This window comes from Lycorma delicatula, chromosome 10, assembly GCF_047948215.1.
Source record: "Lycorma delicatula isolate Av1 chromosome 10, ASM4794821v1, whole genome shotgun sequence".
Taxonomy (NCBI): domain Eukaryota; kingdom Metazoa; phylum Arthropoda; class Insecta; order Hemiptera; family Fulgoridae; genus Lycorma; species Lycorma delicatula.
The window spans coordinates 66,381,981-66,405,282 of NC_134464.1; the positions used below are offsets into that span (position 1 = coordinate 66,381,981).

At 29.9% G+C, this 23,302-nt stretch overlaps 1 protein-coding gene across 2 annotated transcripts in view; it reads left to right on the top strand.

Annotated features, from left to right (window-relative positions):
- Positions 1-23,302, top strand: part of LOC142331397 (uncharacterized) — a 324,283-nt gene that overhangs the window by 90,193 nt on the left and 210,788 nt on the right. The gene's annotated exons all lie outside the window — the stretch shown is intronic.

Here is a 23,302-nt window from a genome sequence, read left to right on the forward strand (position 1 = left end):
CCCGGAGGTTAAAAAAAAACTTCTGGCAATAACGAAGCATTGCCAGGACCATAAGTTTAAAAAAGGTCTTTCAAAAACATTTTCACATTGTTTTCCCTTAAAATTTACTTTTCTTGTTATATTTACATTATGTCAATCTTATTTTTTTTCTTCTAAATGTATAAATTAGAAACGTCACAACAAAATTAATTGATGTCTTGATGAATTAATAAGTATAATTATTAATAATAATACATGTTATTATCTGTTTAGTTATAAAAAAGTATGCGTTTCTTCTTTCATTAAGCTATCATCAGTTTCTAAAAATTAATAAAAAGTTAAACTTTTATTTTTAAGTAAATTTTATTATAGGAATTTTAAAGACTTTATTATAATAAATAAATTATTTAGTTCAATAATAAAACTATATAACGTGAGCAACTTAAAACCGGACCGAATCTGCTCGAACTGCAGTTATTTGAGGTTAATTTTCAACGCTGCTACTATTAGCGTCAATATAGCATCGTTATTTACAGCTGTGTTTTTCAAAAAATGTCTTATTCGATCGAGGAAAAGGTTGCGTTATGGTGGAAGGTTATGCGGGTTCTTTAACTTTTAAAGAAACGCGTCAAATTTTAGCGGAAAGATTTCCGTATGTCATTATCCCAGCAAAGAGTATCATGGTTAAAAAATTGCGTTCAATGGGAGCGGTTTCACACGTAAAACGAATTAAGCGACCTTTCCGTTAGGATTCGACCGTAGCAGCTATTCAACGAAGAATTTCTGCCGATGCGAAAATATTTATACATAAGATATCACAACAATGTGGTGGTGTAAAATACACATCTTTCCGTACGATTCTTCATGATTTAACACGATTCCCACAGGCAGGAAAAGTTAGTTAAAGTCAGGAATTTCTAGAAAAGAATCAGGGAAAGTCAGAAAACATTGCAAAATATTTCAGAGAATTGCATTTTTTTTACTGAATTGAGATGTTATGTATTATGTTTAATAACATAATAGTATTTTTTAAGTAATGCCAAAATATATTTGATATACTTTCCCGGCATCGGGTAGTGGCGGCCCCATTGGCAGCACATTGCAACTACGTGCATGAAACAGCCATTAACATATCCTGTTCTTATATATGTAGTCGGGAGATGATAAAAACGGAGATTTGATGAAATCCCTAATGTAGATGATCAATTCCCGGAAGATGTTAAAATTACAAATCTGTGGGGTGATTTCCCTAAAGAAAGTAAGTGATCAAATTTTAACTTAATCTTAACTTAACAAGTTAAGTTAAATTTGTTAAGTTAAAAGTTTTTTGCAATTAGTTTTGATTAAATAATTTGTGTTTCAATGACTATTGTTGTATTGCCTACTATACATTTAATAAAGCATGGTTTACTAAATAAATACTTATAATATCTAAACAATATTATTTACTCTTTTCACTAAAACAGTTAAGGGATTTGATCTAATCACTTACTTTCTTTAGGGAAATCACCCCACAGAGTTGTAATTTTAACGTCTTCCGTGAATTGATCATCTCCCTTAGGGATTTGATCAAATCTCCGTTTTCATCATTTCATTGCGACATATACATTCCCTAATTATTCTTTTATATTAAAGGAAAAATATTTCAAACTGCAGTTAATTTTTTCACTGGTGAAATTTTAACAAAATTTACCATTAAAATATTTCAAGGATGTTAATTGTTTTCTTGGAATTTCTCTCAAACCACAATTAATTTTGTTTTGGTATTTTAGGTTAATTATTTTTAAATGGCATGTAAAAGACTGTTAATGACCAGTGGTTAGATATAAACTTACACTCAGATTTCAGTCGGTTGATAAGAGGTAGAGATGTGTATCGTGCTTTTTGTGATGTCTCTAAAAACATTTTGAACTGGGTAATGTGGGCCGAAAGACAGTGACTTCGCACAGTAAAGGAAAGTAGCATACTGAAATAATTAAGATAAGAAATTTTCAGCCTTCAATGGAAATCTTTTATCTCCCATTGGTACTTCAACTCAGCAGATTAAAACTTTGATCGACAGTTATAAGAACAGTGATTGTGATACACCTGCATGTTTTTTGCCTGGATCTTCTCGTCAGAGTAATACCATTTCAGCAGCAAATGATACATTTGAATCCTCGACTTCATTTACACAAAATGACAATACAGTATTATTCTTTTTGTTATAAAGACGATATTTCTAAGTCGTTGATTATACGGGTTCTCAATGTTGTAAAAAATAAGTTATCCTTAAGTTCATGTGAAGATACTGGTGTAACTTTTAAAATTATATTTCCTGGTCGTTGTATAGCGTCAAAATTCCAGCTTTGAGCTACCTAATGCTCTTATATCATTAATCCATATTTTGATGGCATTTTTCAAATACGTTAGATTAATAATTACAAAATATTTTTCAAGTAAGTGTTAATAAGGTTTGTTTTCTGTACAAAGTAAGATGTTCTGTTCAAGTTTTCTTATCTGTATTACTTTTAGTCACAGTGTTTTTAGTTCTCCTGTAAGTTGTGATCATACAACTTTACAATTCTTTGTTAAATTGAAATCTGTGTTTCTTAGCACTTTTATGCAGACTTTTTTGTTATTAGATATATTGTTTTACTTCCTTGTACGAAGTAAAGAAAGTATTGCGAAAAAATTTGGTTTTCAGATTTTAACGGAATATCCATTTTTACCATCCCTGAATCAATTTTGACTAGTTTCGACGTGACGTCTGTACGTACGTATGTATCTCGCATAACTCAAAAACGATTAGCCGTAGTATGTTGACATTTTATATTTAGAACTGTTGTAACATCTAGACATCTGTTGTGTCTCCTCCCCTTTTGATTGCAATCGATTGAACCAAAAGTGTCCAAAAAAGCTCAAAATACAACAAAATTTGGATTGTTTTTAAACTGTAGTAATAACCCCTCATTGAGAGCTTTTCAACGATATATCATAAGTGGTACTTATTTTTATTGGTTCCAGAGTTATAGCCAAATAAAATTTTAATGAATGGAAATATTTGGATCTTACAAGGGGAAGACACATCGGTTCGAATTAGACTTCATCTCTTTTTTTTTTTTAACTTTTTTTTCTAATTTAAATATATTGATTTATTAATAATTATTAACCTGTGATTTAACAAAACAAAATTACGATTATTCAATAATAACAATAAAAAAAAGAAAAAAATATCAGAATTTATTAATAAAATAAAATCTTATATACTTTTCATTTTAAATACATGTGTATACGTAATTCAACAGACGTAAGGAAGTCATGTGGTGTCCACATCAGATTTTTTGTTTACAAAATAATGTAGGCTAGATAAAAAAAAAAAATGTTTAGTAATCTTAGATGTGAGCAAATTATTTTTAGAGATTGCTTTGGTTAGTTTTTATTTCTTATCTGAGTTACTTTTAATTACCATGATGTTCATTTTTACGCAAGAAACATATTAAATATTGCTGTTTATTATTTTTTTTGAACTTTGCAATGTAATTTACTGAAACAGTTTATCACAAAAGGATAGGCTAATTTTAAATGTATATTTAAAAAATCACCAAAAATTAAAAATGAATGTAATAATAAGTAAAAAAGCGTGAATTGCACAGATATGAGGAAGGTGGAGGCTGGAAAAAAAAATATATTTTTTTTGTCGAGTAAACGGCAATAGCATAACATTATAAGAGTCAGGAAGATTTTAACAAATTGGTCAGGAAAAGTCAAGGAAAACGAATCTTAAATTCGGTGGAAACCCTGTTTACATTTTATACCGTATCGTGTGATTACTTTGCAACAACTAAAAAGAACTGACAACCTGTTTCACACCTGTTATGTAAAGTAAGATAAGATATAATTTTTCGAAACAAAGACCAATAGCAAGAACATTCAAAATTCTTCGAAATGTTTTAGGGAAGTTAATGTTTTTATGATTAAAAAGAAACTTTTAAAATGTTTACTACTCTTTAAAATTCTATAAGAGTATTTGATATTGATTCTTTATTTTTACACCTTTTTTCTCTATTATTAATAAAGTAAGTTTACAAACTACTTTATTTTTATTTATTACGGAATATTTAAAAAAAATTTAATTGTAATAAAAATATTTTATCATTAAATTTCCATGTATGTCGGGCCATGACTGAATTATTTATTATTGTGTCTTGTAACAATCTAAATTTTGTTTTTTCTAGTTTACTTCCTCTTCCCACACCAGGGCCGGTCCTAGGCGGCAAAACCGCCTGAACTAGAGGGCAAAAAAATAAACACAGTCCATAAAAATATATATTTCAATTACTTGAATCTAAAAAATATGTTACTTACTATTTATTAGTACAATAATGTCATTGACTAGTTTTATTGTTTTAAAAGTATATTTAAATTTTCTCTGAAAATATTAGGTACCAGTTTTAGTTTGTATGTTAGTTGTCATTAGCTCGTTAAAAATATCAATTTATTTTTTTCAGTAAAACAGTTTTCCGTAAATCTGTCTGTATTAGTATTATTGTCTTAATTAAATTATATGTCATTTTTATGTTTAACAAGGTTCTTTTGTAATTCTGATTTTTCTTCTTTTAATTTTAAAGTTTTTTTGAAGCTTGGGGGCGGGTTTTTTGGGTTTGCCTATGGTGGTAAAAATACTAGAGCTGTTCCTGCCCCCAGTAAATATCTTACATTACAGTTATTCTATTTCACTTTAATTTCTTTTACACTATTTTGAGAAAAAGACAGATCGTCTTTTATTATTAGCTTTTACAAACACATAGACCAGTTTTCCTAACTTTTAAATTAGGGTTTTACGTAGATATTTCATAAGAAAGCTACCTATTGTAATCAGTACCGTGATTCGACTTCCGAAAATTGCGACATATCTTCGCATTTAACATCCCCCAGACCCCAAAACCACCGTCATTTCAAAAGTTTATATATATATTTATATATATTTCACTTTCTTATGAACACGATAACTGCCGTAATTTAGTGCCAATCACTTTCAAATTGATACATAAAATATAACGACTCAAAATCTTGGTCGAGTTCGTTAACGGGAAAAATCGGACCATAGGGTTGGAAATGGGGGGGGGGGGACTTTTTCGAAAAAAGCAAAATATCGCTATAACTTTCTTATTAAGCAAAACATTGAATCGTTTAAAGTTCTCACTATTCCTTGGATAAGGATCTAAAACTTATCTAAGTAAAGTTTTTTGATATCACCAACCGTTGGCCCAGGGATTGGAAAAAATGGGGTTTCGAAAACAAAAAAAATCCTACCTTCCTTAATAGGTACAGTATCGAATCGGTTTAAAGTGTTAGTTAGTCCTCTAAACACTACCTAAAACTTTTGTCTGAAACAATTTTTAATATGATCAACCCTTATGGTAAAGGATGACAAAAATGTTGCTGGATTTGTAAGAAGATGGGGCATGTCGAATGCTAAACATGTGAAAATGTTTTCACATCAACTACTGTCGTATTGAGTAAATCTTAAGTTTTTCTTAAGCTAATCTTAAGATAAATCTTAAGTTTTCTTAAGGTGGACATCGTTTTTATCCCCTACTTAGTACCGGTGAAATCTACCTTCGCCTTCCAGCGTGCGGAAAGGGATTTTTTTTTTTTAATAAGTCTGCTTTAGTTGGAATTTCTGTTAAAGTTGTAAATTAATTTGTTTTAGTAAAGTAATAAGTAATTTTTTGTAAAGTAATTGTCTTAGTACATATATGTCGGTCACCATTTTCCTCAAAAATTACTGGACCGATTTCGATGCGTTTTTTTTAATTACATAGATATCACTTCAGAGCAGGTTCTTAGACATGTTTTATGGTTTTCGGCTACTAGGGGGCGCTTCAGTAGATGTGTTTCTCTAAAACGGCTTGGCCGATTTTGATGAGGATTTTTCGAGATGAAACATATCTAAAAAAAACTTCTCAGTTATGGCAAGAAATACTGATAAAAATTTGGTTGCGATTGATCGAGTAGTTTTTTACTCACGACGGAACGGAGACAGTATTTGCGTTTGGGATGAGGTTTTGTGTGTGTGTGTGTGTGTGCCTTTTACTATTTTCCTCCAAAACTTCCAGACCGATTTTCATGCGATTTTTTTGCCATACCTGACATAGATATCACTTCAGAGGAGGTTCTTAGATTAGTTTTACGATTATAAGCCGCCAGGAAGCGCTGCAGTAGATATAAGCGGCTGCAGTAGCCGTTTTGAAGCGCTTCCTACTGCAGCGCTTCAAAACAGCTTTTGAATGTTTCTGAGTCTTTCTAACTCTGGCAAGGCTATCTTATTGTGTAGATTATTAAATTATTTGCGCCGGTCAAGTGTACTAAACTTTCATCATCATCAGCCTATAAACTTCCTACTGTTGGGCACAGGCCTACTAATCTTTAAAAAGTAATAAATAAAATTTAAAAAAAATCACTACGAAGAAACCTTAAAAAGCGTGAAATAATTAAATAACTATATTTTTATCTTATAATCCTCTGTGATATTGTTTTTAAGACAATAAAATTTTAGATTTTTATTCACCGTCGTGCGTGACCCGCATAGATAAGCTTTAGCTATCATCGTAGTCACGCACGACGGTTTATAAAAATCTTAAATTTTATTGTCTTAAAAACAATATCATAATGTCACAGAGAATTATAAGATAAAAATACAGTTATTTAATTATTTCACGTTTTTTTTAAGGTTTTGTTCATTGTGATTTTTTTATTCTATTCAAATTTTCAGACATGTTCTACTGTGAAACTGAAGAAGAAAGTCCATATAATCATACGTTCGGAAATTCTTGGTAGTTTCGATAAAATTAAACCAGGCAGAAATTCTAGCGATCCAATTTAAAGGGTAAATTTAGTAATTTTATATGGTGAGATTTGTCCTGAAAAATTGAAAATCTGTAGGGCTACTTGAAATGATTAGTATTTGAACAAAAATTGCAATAGACAAGGGTTAGTTATGAGAATTCTCAGTGCGGTAGAACTAATAAAAAACAACCCTGTTGAAGTACGGAAAGCCGTAAATTCATCTGGCAGAGTAGTGTATGCGCTGTGGCGGAGGACATTTCAGCAGTTTATTTAATTGTTTTTGTTATTTTTAAAAAATATTTAATTCGTTTGTTTGGTATTATTGAAGATTTTGTTTTGTTTAATATCTAATTAAAAAAATGCCACATTTTAATATGTTTAGTTTTAAATTAATTTTGATATTCTTCAGTTTGTATTTAATTTATAGACTTTATATATACAATTTTACTCAAAATCAAATTCTCTACAAGTTTAATTTAAAAGTTTTATGTACTTACCCATTTAATTAAGTTATTTAACGCCAAACATAAGATAGTGTGTATTTTGGCCCCTATCTTTTGCATTTTATTACACGTTTCTGAAAAACTATTAATACTAGAATCTGGACTTATGTTTTTTTTCAATGTTTCTGGTCAGATTCAATGTAAAAACAACTAAATTTTTCTCTTAATTTGTATCAGAACAATTGCTTAAATTTCTTAGCTTCATTTTTTTTACCACTGTTGACGCGTTTCGGAACCGCTCGATTTTTAAAACTTACTGTACTGGTACATTTAAACTTCTTCCCTTATCTTTATATAGCGTACTTTTCTTATCTTTATATAGCGTTTAGTCAACGCCCATCCCTATAACTGACGTCATGCCTTATCTAGCCTTTTTCTTGTTTATTTGTTATTGATGGTTTTACTTATCGTTTGATGTTATTTATGTATTTCCTTTTTTTTCCATAAATTGAGGTTCTTGAAAAGAACATCCGCGTGATTTGTTCATTTATGATCGTTTTACTGTTACTTTTTAATTTAACGATTTCTAAATTTTCTAAAATGTTCATTCTTTTTCAAAAGATGGTGAATTAATTTCATCGATTCTTCAATTTTTATTGAAGGTATGGGTATGTCCTTTTATTAAATTCGTTGTATAATTATAATCTTGTTTTTGATTTTTAAAGTTCTCTCGTGTTCGTTGAATCTTAACTTTAATCTTCCCGTTTGTCCGATGTATGTTGCATTGCATCTACATTTTATTTTGTATATATAGTTACTGATGTAGATATGATTTTCTTCTATGCTGCTATTAAACATTTTTTTATTGTATTATTTGTATTTACGCGTCAACACGTGATAAAAAATGAAGCTAAGAAAGATAGGCAGTAGTAAACATAGAAACTACAGTGATTTTAGCAGAAAAGATAATAGTAATTATTATCTTAATAACAATTATAGTCTAGCTGAATTTTACTGAAGATGCAAAAATCAGGGCGAAATCTTTCGCCAGTTTAGACTCGCTAACGTGGCATTTCCGAATTGATGTTTATATGAACTTTCTTCTTTATTTTCATCGGTAGAACATGTCCTGAAATTTTTTTACGTTTTTCGTGAATCATTCTACATAGTCGCTCGTGTAATTGTATGCGCGCATGGGCGTTTGTATGTTACCTATACATATATTGCGTGCGTAAAAAAGAATGTTGATTTTTGAAGCTTTCTTTGTCAATAGTTCGTGCGGCATTTTCTATTAGTAAAACAATATTTCGACTATTGTCTATGTTATCTGATGTGCACGCAGGTGATTAGTTAGTACTGATCTTTTCGGAATGTTAATTCTACTACGTGCGTATACTTACGTATACGCGTGCGTCTGTGGCAATTTAATAGTATTCAAAAGTTTGAGAAGCACAAAAAACAAGATGATTTATATCCTTTTTGTCAATTTTTTGTTCTCTAATAGGCAACTTTTGTTATGCGTAAAAGATATTTCTGTATGCTTTGATGCTCTTTTGTATCTTCGTCTATTTGTCATTAAGAGATCTTTTCAGATTCAGTTAGTTCTGATTGTTATTTTAATAGTGAATATTAATTATTTATGTATCGTATAAGGTATTGTTGCGGTTCCCTACTGGAGGTCTATAATGACGAGTTCCTTTATCATTAGCAAGAATTTTTAAAATTTAAATATAAAAAATTGTTATACGTTCTACCATCTAAATTCAATAAAAACCACTTTTTTTAAAATTATTTTTTAACTTTAGTATTTTTTTTCATTGAATGTTGGAATAGCGGGAAAGATATCAACTATTTTGTCTTTCCTTAAGGAAGATCGAAAGATCGTGTCCTAGTCGTAACAATTAAATTATAACATCAATGATTCCTTGAATCAATCTTTCTCTCTGGAATAATCTATTGGTTGATTCTAACTAATGACACTCTGATGTGATAATTCTAATGTCTTAAATAACTAATATGTATATTATCATTTTTTTTGTACACGGTAGTTGCTTACTCTTGTTTTAATTAAATAAAGCTTTTCAGACACTGTTATAAGTAGAGAACGGATAATATGCAACACAAAAAGCTTGAAAGATGCATGAAAAATGCTTAAAATATGCATGAAAAGTGTAAAAGTATGCAACTTTAAATAATAAAAAATAGTAATTTTTAGTTTTTTTGTTATTTCAAAATCAGCAAAAAATTAGTAAGTAGTTGAATAACAAATCGATAAAATCGATAATTAACAATTATTTAACATTTTGTTACTTTAGTAAACATAAACAATCAGAGGTACTATTCCGCGCTCCAAGAGCCGTGTAGCTATTAGAGCCGGCTGCAACATAAGATTTCATTTATTAACAAGATACCTTACCGAAAAATATTGTAAATATAGCGAAAATATGCATCATCACTAGATTTTATGGAAAATATGCAATAGCCGGTGAGTACGGACTTAATATGCGAATGCATATGCAAGTAATCCGGTCTCTCTATTTATAAGATTATTATTCAATTTGATTATCTGATATTTATTTATAATATATTATTCTCATATTAGAAATATAAGTAAGTACAATAAAATAAAAGCTTCATTTATCTGAGTAGTACTTTCAGAAATAGTACTTGTATAACCTCACGTAGATTCGATTTAAAGTAAATGTTATTAAGATTATTTAATTAGAAATATCTTTTTTGTTGTACAAATATAATTGAATGTATAAATTATTTATTTTATACTGATTAAAAAAATTTAAAATGATTTCGTGTTCTACCACATAAAAAATAATCGATTGAAAATTCGGAATTTACTACTATATCATTATATTAGTACCTGCATATTATGTAAAATAAAAAAAAAGACTGCAATTGGAAAAAAAGCGGTGAAATGAAATATACTTTATTGATGTTCCATTAAATAAGTAAACTTAGATTAATTATTAATTAGTGCAGCCTTGCAAGGATTTAGACCTGCTTTTATTTTATACAGCTCAACCTCAGGTTGGCCTTTTTTTAAATGGAAGTAATACATACCAACGGATTCAATGAGTGTTTAGAAAATAATTACAACCGAACATCTCTTGGAGAAAACTGATAATTTACACGGGTAGAATTTAGTTAAAAAAGAACTAAGTGGTCAATGGAGAAACGAGATAAACAAACCCGACCAAAGACATCCTATTCTTTCTCCAGGCCGTTGACATTCCTCAGGAAAACAAGGTATATTGATAAGGTATCAGCATATTATTGACTTATGGTTTTGCGTTAACCGATTGAAAAGTACGCTGCAGAAAATCGTTTTCCTCTAGATAATAAACTGCACCTAAAAAATAGGATTAAGCTTCCTTCAAGAAAATGATCATTCAGAATTTTACGGGGTATGAAGTATCCGCATTAATTACAAAACATTCAAATAAATCTCCCCACTTGGAGTGAAATATTTTAAAGCATAAGATTTCAATCTTAGTTTTATTCAAGCTGAAAAAAAGATTATATAATTTTTATCCGAAGATATAAATATCGATAGATAGAAATCGATATATTAAATTGCTGCAGTTTTATATTTTATAACTTTGGTTTTGTGTGATGTAATTATATTAATTACAACTACATATTAATTGCAATTATATATTAATTAACATAATTGCTAAGATACCAGATTGGAACTACTAAGATATCAAATGAATTTTAAGAAAGTATTGAGTTGAAAAAGATTGAGAATTTATCTTTATCAAGAAATGCTCGAATGCTCTTTACTTGTGGTAAATGAAACAGAAAATAGCAAACCACTTTCGTTCATTATTCTCTTCACTCGAATGCATCGATGTAGTAACATATTTATATGAAGAACAATAACTAAGAATTTAAACAAAGAACAAATTCTTTGACGTTTATAGTCTAGTCTAGATCAAATGTGTTCGTTATAGATTTAGAATTCAATGGCCATTGTTTTTAACACTAGAGTAGATGTGTGTAATGGGTCATTTTTGAAAATTATTGCCAGTATTATTTAATATAACTGTCCGTACCTGTCATTATTGGTTGTCCTAAGTAGGATGCGGAAAATTGTTAACGTATAATTAATATTATAAATACATTATGATATTAACATTTTCTCGAAGCTGTTGCCTTCTCGTAAACTCTCTTGGCTGGCGGCTAATGAGCAAAAGCGCTTTAGAATTCGACGAATATTATCGTTGAGAACGCAATAAAATAATCTTTTTCAAATAAATTTTTAGCCGGATGATCTTACGTGGAGATCCCGCTAGTTGTTTGCCTCACATAGATTATAAACTTTGCTATGTAGCCTGATAAGCGCCCAAAAAAAGATATACCATGATTTACCATAAATGAGAACGGTCTTCTTCTACTACCGGTGACACTGCGGCTCTTATAGCCTAACGATGAAAAATTTAATTATGATTAAGATCGTTTGAAGGCTTTCATGTTTAAATTGAGAATCTTTTTAATGACGCTGACAGCCGTTAACTGACTACTAAATTTTGACCAAAATATTTAGATAATGGAGTGCAGTTCATACGATTATAAACATATGCAGAGTTTATCTTCAAAGTAAGGAGACTGAAATAAAGTGCTTTTTCTATTTAACAATAGAAAAAGCACTTTATTTGAGAAAATATTTCAATAAATCTAGTATTCGTCAAAATAAGAACCTTGGGCATCGACATAGCGAGCCCAGCAGTTTTCCACTGTTTGTAGGTGTCTTGGAAGTCCTCTTCTGGAATCTGGTTGAACACCTTCGTCGTGGCCCTTTGAACATCTTCCACGGTGTCATATCGGTGTCTTTTCAACGCGTGTTTTATTCTCGGAAAACTAAAACAGAGGTCGGGACTGAATGGTGGCTGGGGAAGCGTGGTTATGTCTTCTCCAGTCAAAAACTCCCTGACGGCAAGCGACGGAGCGTTGTCGTTGTACAAAACCCATGATGTCGCGATCTCTCAACGCACGCGCAGAGCATGTTATCTCAGTACCTGGAATCCCTAACTATTCTGCAGTCATATGGACACTTAAACGTCGATCAGTGTTTAATAAAGCACGCACACAATGAACATTAGCTTCCGTAACGTCGTCCGGACCGAGCAATGGTTCGTTATTTGTCGTTGATAACTTCTCGGCCGTCTGTAAACTCTTCATTTAAACGCTCGCGATGTGCACATTGCATCATTGCCTTACTTTGTTTTGATCACATTGAAAGTCTCGGTAGGAGAAGACTTCCTCAGTTTAATGCAAAACCTCAGCGCGTAGCGCTAATCCAGTGTTTGCTCCATTGTTGCGATAACGCAGCGACGAAACAAGGATATATTTTCAAGCTGTCCACTCGTTTTGACTGTTCAAAGCCAACTGGGTTTGTCGCGTTGTGAAGCTGAAGGCCCAAATTAATCGGTTTTCCGATCCAGCGCACGTCCGCGCAACGACTTTCAGGTCTCCTTACTTTCAGGACAGATCCTGTATTACGATTATACCGCAACTTAAAATCCGGAGAAACCGGAAATCCGAAGAAAGTTAAATTGTTATTAAGCAACTTAAAATCGAACCGAGTCGCTTGAACTGGAGTTATCTGAGTGTCATCTTTAACGCGTCTATTTTCATTGCCTTCATTGTCGGTTTTATGCTTCTACTCTCGTCTGTTATGAAGTGTACACGTTTCAGTGCAGTATAGTCTCGTTTTTGGAATTGAATTTTTCTAAAATGTCTTATTCGATCGAGGAAAGGGTTGCTATGGTGGAAGGTTATGTGCGTTCTGTATCCTTTCAAGAAACGCATCAAATATTCGCCGAAAACTTTATCCCAATGTCGGTATCCAACCAAAGAGTAGTACACGATTTAGTTAAAAAATGGCGTACAATCGTGTCTGTTTCAAACACAAAACAAATTAGGCAACCTTCTGTTAGGACTCTAGAAGATTTTTAAATAATTATTAATATTGATTGGTGTAATTTCTGTCGGTCCAAAAACATTTATACGTAAGTTATTACAACAAACCAATGTAAAATACACATCTTGTAAGATTATTCAGAATTTAAATTTGAAACGGAATCGTATAATGACTGTGCAACAACTTTAGAGGACAGACAAACCTAAATACTACTTAATTACTATCATAATTACTGCTACCGGTTTCTCAAAAAGGATTGTAGATGGACAGATAGACTTGATGTCGTATTTAATATCAGACGAGACACTGTGTCGTTTACATTTCTTTTTCCTGTTTAGCCTCCGGTAATTACCGTTCAGATAATACTTCAGAGGATGAATGAGGATGATATGTATGAATGTAAATGAAAAGTAGTCTTGCACAGTCTCAGTTCGACCATTTACCTGGGATTATTAATTCGCACCAACAACACCATGTCGGGCAACTGAAAATTCTCACTAAAGTTTTGAGGGTCAGCTTGACGATGAGAAAATCGGTGTATGTGGACTGTGCCTGATAATCATATGATGGGGCCAATATTCTATAACCGAACTGTCAATACAGAAGAATACCGGTACAATTTTCGAAGAAATCTACGGCAGTTAAAGAGATGGTACAAAAGAGTACTGTTTCTTACAAGACGAAGCCACGTGTTGCACATCAAACGATTCACGCGTTCATACGACTTTTTCGGAACGAACTTTCAGCAACGTGCGGTAGCCTCCGCGTTCTCTTGATTTATGTAATAGCGATTTTTTTCTTTGGGGCTATTTGAAAGATAGTGTTTACAAATCAAATTCCCATACATCGATGAACTGAAGGCGAACATTCAACAAGAAATCGACGACTTTGACAACAATGTGTAGCATCAGTTGAGTCAATATGCGCAGGACGATTACTTCGAAAATTTTATAAAAGTAAGATAATAAACTTTCGCTTCTGTTAATATTGAGATTAATTTAATTTACGTTTTCATTTTTTCATTTTATTCATAAAATGTTATATGTCGCAACTATGTTTAGTCTGTAGCAGATTGGTGTTGGATAGTAGTTGACATTTATTCAAATCCAGTTACAGAATATGTTGTACAGTATTAACATATTGTTTCCCTTGAAATTGACTTCATGGAATTTAGAGCCAACAACATAAAAAAAAGACTTACCCGTGCAGTAAGAAATTATTGTTACAGTTGCGTACCGAGACGATTCCGTAAAGTATAATTATGCAATAGGCTTTTCCAGTATTTCCTAAGACGTTACAACAATGCGTTTTAAAGAGTTTTATTTTTCTATTTCGATTTTCCGATCTCCGAGCTGGTGTGGTAGCGTTTCATACGGAGAGTTCAAATCCCGGTCAGGCATGGCATTTTTCACACGCTACAAAAAATTCGTTTCACTGTCATCCATCGTCAGGCGGTGCAAGACGCCTCCTAGAATAAAAAACAGAATACAAAAGAGTTGATAATAATTAACTCTTTTGCGAGAAAGCCCAACAATAGTTGGGCTTTCTCGCATTTAAGTCAGTTATATGCATACATTCATCACATCTATACATTTTTCTCTGGGAACAGATTTTACATGTGTCAAAAAAAAAATCTTCATTTCTGGTGATGTAAAAAATTTGAAAAAAACAAACTTTAATGATAAAAATCTGTCAAAAAATGAAAAATAAAACTGGACATTAAAATTGTAAATTAAAATAAATAAATAAAAATTTGGTTTTTGTTTACATTAAATGAATACTTTTCTGACAAAGATAATAAATAATGTACTGTATCTAAATAAAATTCGATTTTAGAATTTTTCTAAATTTTATTTGTTTTTTCAACTTATCTTAAAAAAAATTGTTCTGAATTAAATTCTCTACAAGTTTGTTTAAAAATTGTATGTGCTAATTATCGGATTTTATTGTACGTCAAACGTAAAAAACAAAATTTTTTTACCCAATTTACTGGTTTTCACCCAAAATTTCTCAAAAACGACTGCAGATACGGTTCTGGGACCTATTTCATTCGATTTTTCATGTCAAAAAACATAAGAAATAACTAATTCTGCTATAATTAACTCCTTAAAAATTTCAGTACGACCTCATTTTACCGGGGAGCTGAAATCCTAGCGAATTGTTTGACCAGCCCTAACTCGCAAACGGAGTATTTTAGGACATATATTTATATGAACTTAGCTTATGAAAGTCCTGGGAGAATTTCGTGATACACTCTATACATAAAAAACTTCATAAAATTTTTATTATACTTATATTATTTTTGTTCTATGTCTTTGCTTGTAATAGCAAGATTTTCTCTCCTTTATACTGAAATCTGACCCGACGAAATCGTCACAAATGTCAACATGTCCGAAGTTGTCGCATATTCTTACGGAGTGGTTGTTTCGTTACAATAAAATTTAAATTTAATAAGTTCAAAGCGGTATAACTTAAAAATAGAAAAACAGAGCAGAATTATTGAAATGACCTTGTAAGTAAGCAAACAAATTTTTTGTTTGTTTCTAGTGATATTTTTTATTACCTGAAAATAATAAAATAAAAAATATTATTTTTCATCGGAAATATTTTTTGAGCTTCTTATATGTTATTATTCGCCAACTGTTATTTAAAATCGTTCAATATAATTGCTTTAATTTCTTATGTTATGCTACATTACGTTACTCTAATGCTCTCTACTGTTCGCTTTGCGAACTAACTAGAAAATTACTCTATCCCGTGTACAAAAGTAATTTATGTACATATATACTTTTTTTTTTACGAGGTTTGTATCGTGACAAGAATATAACTGCTAAATTACAAGAAAATTATAATAAACGAATAAGAGTAGTTAAAACAAAAATAGATAGGCTACAGAACTGGATTCTGGTAGCATACCCTAGTTAAAGCAAAATTGTTAGATTTTTTTAAATTATATACCTATACACCTTTTTTTTATTATTTTAATATTCATAGGATTTATTTTATCTATTTTTGAATATTCTTATTAACTAATTTAACAGGATAGGTAAAATGTTACGTAATCTGTTTTATACCGATTTACATTCATTTGAAAAACGTTTTCTAAAAGCCAAATAGTAAAAAAAAAAATATAATTGGAAAAAACAAGTTGCTGTAAGATCTTACTTACAAATTTGATATTTTACAATTACCTTTAAGCAGCTAATTTAAAATACGAGTAATAAAAAAAAAAAACTGGCTAAGAATTTTCTGAATTTTCCTGGTATTTATTTAAAGCTTATAATTTATATTTTCCATATGCGATAAATTTGTAAATTATTGTAATCTATACGGTTTAATTCTTCATTTAAATCTACTTATTTTCGTTAGAAAAAAATGAATCGTAATGAAAGTTTATTAGAACGATTTGTTAAATAAGTGAAACTTTATTCAAAAAATTTTATTCTTTTTTCAGGTAATCTTTTAAGTATCTTAAAAGGCAATAAAATTTCAAATGACATAGAACTATTTAAATAAAAAAAAGCTAACAACATAGTTGTAGGACTTTTCCTTCACGCGGCTAAGTCGCATTCCGGGAAAGTCCTTCAGCTGTGGGTTGTTTCTAATGCACGGCTTACACATACACAACTTAATTTAAGATATTTATCATTTTATTTAAACATAATATTTTTTCGTTTATTTAATTCAATGATTATAACTAAAACGAGCACGCGCAGCAGGTAGACACGTTAGTTAGAATGGGAAAAGTTTGCAATTATTGTTCAAATTTTTTTACCTTTCTTCATCTCTTTCAGAGTAGAATGTCAAAAAATTCTAGGAATGGTTTTTAGATATTCACATGAAGATTACAGACAACAAAAATCATATTGATATCTTTTTTTGTTACCGAGAAACTAAAAAAAATAATCTTTTTTCTGTTTATCCTCCGGGACCACCGTAAGGTATTTCTTCAGAAGATGAATGAGGATGATACGAATGTAAATGAATTGTAGTTTTGTACAGTCTCAGGTAAGCCATTCTTAACCCATCGAGTTGGTCTAGTGGTAAACTCGTCATCACAAATCAGCTGATTTTGTAGTCCAGAGTTCTGTGGTTCAAATCCTAGTAAATGCAGTTACTTTTATACGGATTTGAATACTAGGTCGTGGATATCGGTGTTCTTAGGTGGTTGGGTTTCAATTAATCATATGTCTCAGGAATGATCGACCTGGAACTGTACAAGACTACACCATTTATATTTATACACATCATCCTCATTTATCCTCGTCCCCGTTCTTTGATGGTTGGGTTTCAATTAACCACAGATCTCAGGAATGGTCGACCTGACACTGTACAAGACTACACTTCATTTACATTCATACATATCATCCTCTGAAGTAATATCTTACGGTGGTTCCGGAGGGTAAACAGAAAAAGAAATAAAAAAATAACCTGGTATCAAAGTTTTAAAATCAACTTCATCCCTTTAAACTAGGAATTTCAAAAAAATTCTTTTTTGAAAGAGGAATGTGTAAAAACTTTCTTCAATTTATCGTTAATTGTTTTTTCTGGGTGTTGATTATGATGATTCACGGTAACACTGTTTGTATATAAATATACGTATACACCGGAGGCGGTCAAGGCTCCGCCCCTGGACTCCCGAAGGGTTCATTATCTTTATGGTTGTGAGAATATAAGATTTTTTACAGACATTCATTAAAGGAATAAAAATTAGCCGTTTATTTCAGTACGTTTCTGTTGCCATTGTATATATATATATATATATATATAATGAAGTAAAAAATCTTTTTTTTTAATAAATGCCTTTAATATCTTGATCACCAACGGGGCTAGGACCTCGATTTAAGGCTTAAAACCTTCACTGGGATAACACGACGGTCAGTCAGTTTTCGCGTGATGCTGTTGCAAACAAGCAGACTGATTCAAAAAGATCTGCATATATATAATAAACTCCTAAATAATATAATAACTCCTAAATAATTGCAACCGTTAAACGGTTGCAATTATTTAGGAGTTAACATATAAAAGAATGAAATTTAGAGAATATTTCTACCTCGAAATGATCTACTTATCGGTTTGACACAATCACACTATAACCACCCAGGAGGACTCATGAAGGTTCAATTCAAACATTTTAAGTAGAAGAGATAAGGTGTAACAATTCAGTTTGAAGAATATTAAAAAAAAAGCTGGCGAAGTATTGCATGACTTATCCGACTGTATTTATAAAATAAATTGTAAATTCTATGAAAGTAATGAAAAAAATTGCTTTCCAGTTTGCGTCCGAAATATAATATAGGTGCCAAAACTACTTTAATTCTAATATTCCTTCAAGAGATGAAGGAAAAAACAAACAATTTTTTTTTTTAAATAATGAAAAATAAAACAGATCCAAAAAACAGAATATATATATTTGAGAGGTGGGAAATAAATTTTTAGAAACGTTTTTCTAATAATATTCATATGCAGGTTGAGAATTTTTTTAAGTAAAGTTTCCTCTAAATCTAATATCTCCTTCAACAAAGTCTAAAGCAAGAAAAATAAAATTTTCAAATCGCTTTTCGCATTTCGGGTTCGTGATCTATAATTTAAAAAAATTGTAGACGTTTCTTAACATATCTGTAGGCTACATGAAGTATAAAATTTCAAAAAATGTTTGAAAAATATTTAAACCGAAGGGAGATAGAGAAGAAGAATAAAATATACATCTCAAATTTAACAGGCGAGTGTTGATTTATTAAAAAAAAAAACTGGATTATTTTTTATATGCATTGTAGGTAACGAATTTGTTTTATTAAAGTTATCTCTAAAATATCGCTGAAGAAAATCGAAATCGGTTAATTCGTGATTTCCCCCCACCCATTAACGAATTTTGAAAAAAGAATACGATCAATGCCCCATATATAAAAATATTTAAGCCTAATTCGTAGAGAATTGGTTTGGTCAATCCTGCGATATACAAGGCCAAACCTTTTACATTTTACAAGTACGACACACATACATATTTTCTTTTAGTCTAAATGAACTAGTAGGACTCTAAAACGTAAAGATTTTCAAATTGAAAAACACTCGATACTGCATATTTGTCAAGATCACCATACTTTCCCCTTTAATCAAGAAGTTCGTTAAAACTTTGATGGTAAGAGTCCGCAAAACTGGATGGCACGGCGAAATTGTGTTTACAGTTCTAAACATGACTTAACCTAAAAGTGAAATGAAAATGGAAAAAATGTAAACATTAAATACTTTGAATTTTGTTAGACAACGTTTTTTTCTTCCATTTGATGAACCGCGGGACTCGAATATATCACTTTTTTCTCAAAAAGGTGGGTTTACGAATCTCACCGTTAGATAGCAGTACTTGTACTAGGTAGCGTTCAAAAACTTCATAATGTACTTGAAATAATAAAACTTAAAAGAAAATATACTGCAGATTATTTTAATAGTAAATGCTCTTATGTAAATGAAACTACTGAAGATGAAACAATTTTTTAATTTCCATCACTTCATTAAAAAAAAAGTAAAAATATTAGTTTACAAGAGATTATAGCTGGTAATAAAATACAAAAAACACGAACAGTAGGAAAGTGTTGCAAATGTGGCAACAAAGATTTGTTGCAGAAAACAGAAATAAATTCGAGTGGTAAAATTTTTATTTTACAACTAGAACTGTTTGAATTAACTGATGGAGAAATAAAAATAAGTTACTTAATAATAATATAAAAAATGTGTCTACGGATACGATAAAAATTGAGGGTTACACTTACAAAGTAATAAGTGCAATATTACATCGCGGATCTTCGATTCGTGAAGGTCATTATACTAGTTTTATTAAAAAATGAAAAATATAGTATGAACTGAACGATATGACTATCAACAAAAGAATTGGCCGAGAAATTCAAAAAAATGTATATTTGTTTGTTAAAAAGTAAAAGAATAATCTAAGAAAACGTAGTAATATCCAAAAAACTTACAATGAAATTGTAAACCGTACGGTAAAAATCTCGCAGATATTTCTTCCGCTCAAATAACAAAAATTTTTGTAATATAAATAAAACTGTTTTTAACAAAATGATACTGATATCAAAAAAGATAGGACACTACATTTCTATTATCAAAATCTGTTATTAATTTAGAATTTTGTTTAAAAAAAATACGTAGACAATAGATATACAATAATAGATAATAAACAATATTCAAGGGTTATATATACGAGTAATAAGAAAAAAATTGTTACACAACTTACCGGCCCGATTTCATTTATTAAACAAAGAATAATCATCAGAAGAATTTCTATAAATGTGATACGTATTTCAAATAAATGAAATCGGGCCTGTAAGTTTTGTAACAATTTTTTATATTTTTTTCTTATTATATGGAACGCTTCAACATTGTTTATTGTTAATTTCTCGAGTTAATATTATTATCAGCGCTACCAGAAATTAACAATTAAAATATCCACCTTACCAGCACATTGATATGAACTCAAGATCTTTCGGCTTACTTGAAAGCCATCATCAGGATATAAAATTATTCCATTGAAGTCAAAAATTAAAAAAATCACACTTAAAATGTAAAACAGTCATAGCTGTCCGGTCCTACCAGTAAACTCTGATATACCGATATATACTATAATAGTATACTTATTTATTGTTTATTATCTATTATTGTATATCTATTGTCTATTACATATATTTAACATGTATTCTTTTTTAAAGAAAATTCTACATTAATAACAGATTTTGATAATAGAAATATGTAGTGTCTTACTTTTTTTGATGTCACTGTCGTTTGTTAAAAACAGTTTATTTATATTACAGAAAGTTTTGTTTTTTGAGCTATATTCTTTTACTTTCGCCAGGAAAGTAAAATAAAAAACATTGACGTAAAAAACATCGAGGGCTACAACTACTCTAACTAAAATGACAGTTATTTAATGTTTTTTTCACAGCTGGTTTAAAAAGCGATCTGCATTACCTCTTAAATGACTTTCACCAGTGAAAAATTAAAAAAAAGTTTTCTAACTTTCCTATCTGAAAACATGTTTTTTTTTTTTGTATGAAATTACTAGTCGGCAACTTTTGAAACTAGTGAAAAATGTTAAACTGACGTCATTTTGGTTAGGGTTATCGTAGCCTGAGGTTTGCTTTGTCAAAATTTTTGTTTTTCAATGCCCTTTAAAATATGTCACACAATTTTATACTTTACATTTAAAATCTTTGAGTTGCCTCCCATGAGTACGTGAGGTTGTGATGAATTCATATCGAAAAACAGATCGTTTTATAAGTAGGAGGCATTTGTTAAATTCCATTTTTGTGTTTACTGGTTGACAATTTAACGCGCTTTCTCTCTCTCTAATTTTTTTATTCTTTATTTTTTTTTTTAACTTTTCACTTTACACTTGTATAATAATTATCACGTATTTGGGCTATTATTTTTTTATTGTTCGTTATTTGCAGTTTGGTTACTTTTTTACATAAAAAAAATTTACATCTTCTATTTCGTGATTAGTATTCCTTTAATTATCTGGAATGTTTCAGTCTATTTATTATATCAATAAAACATAACAAGAAAAAATTATTTAGGCGACAGTGATCATTTTTATCGTGTCGTTTTTCATTCTTAAAAAAGAAGTTAATTTTTATTATTGTTATTATTTTTTATTAAAAGTGTAAAATAAAAATTTATTCCTCTCGGTTTTTATGTTTAGTTGGATAACGCTTTTTAATATAGTGAAAAAACATTTTAATATATGACAGCTAAAATGTTTTAACATGAAAAATGAATTAGTTGATCTTTTATTCTTCAAATAGAATTAAAATACCTTAAATTCTATTAATAGGACACCGATATTATTTGACATTTTAAAATGAAATTAAACAAAAAAGTTATAAATTCCAAATTACATGTTTATATATATATATATGTATATATATATAAAAATTCTAATAAACAATTAAATGTAATAAAAAATTGTTATCTGTATTATAATAGGCAATAAATAAAAATACTTAACAAATTTCATGAAATTTGAGTTGAATGTACGATTATATAGGTCAACTTTATTTAAAAAAAAAACTATTTAATGTAGTATTTATAACATATTCATTTTTTAGTTAAACTAAACTAATTTAACATTCAGATTCTTGAAATAATACTTTTTCATTAATTTTTATCACATACTACCGTAGTATTTCTTCGAATATTTTTTTCCTTTTAAAAATTAGATTTAATTTATTTTTACGTTAAGAAATTCGCTTTTCAAAGTGTATTAATATTAACATAGATAAGTTTTATTTATACAGGCTTTTTGGAGCCTCTAAAAAATTTGGGCCCTTAACAAAATGTAAATCTCAAAAAAAAAATTGAAGTAGTCGGGAAATTCCCTTTCCGGCATCACAAAAAATGAAAAGATAAGTTTTTAATATTTTTATTTGATTTTAAATTAAAAAATATTATTTTTAAATTTTAAAGGTAATACTTATTTTTTATCTTTTTAAAACAATATAACCCTATTAATCTCCAAGATGGACTGTGAGGGGCATGGTTCCCTGGATCCACCAGTGGCGCTTATCCGATTTTATTACTCTTGTCAATTAATATAATGAAATTTTTATCTATTATTTAAAAATAACCACATAATATTCTGTATTATTAAAGATAAAATAAAAAATATTTATTTTTTTAGTTTAATTTATTTTTATTTTTCCTGCACTGAAGTCGGGCCTGTCCGGATTACGGGCCCTAGAAATTTGTCTATTGGCTAATCCAATCTTCCTATATATATATATATATATATATAAATGTTAAGTTCATTTGTGTACGGCTTCAAAAACTCAAAATGTTCTGCACCGATTGAGCTCAAATTTTAACACAGTATATAACCCGCATCAAAGATTGTTTTCATCTATTTTTAATTTTTAATTTGGAAATGTAAACAAAGGAAAACCAATCAGATCAATGCAAGATAGCCGCTGTCAAACACAACGACCAATCACAAAGATCCCGTATGGCCGTTGCCAATGTAAACAAAATCACAACTGATTAAGTAACAAATTTCTTTGAATTATATTTAACAGCTAAAAAAAATAAAAACACCAAAACAAAAAGA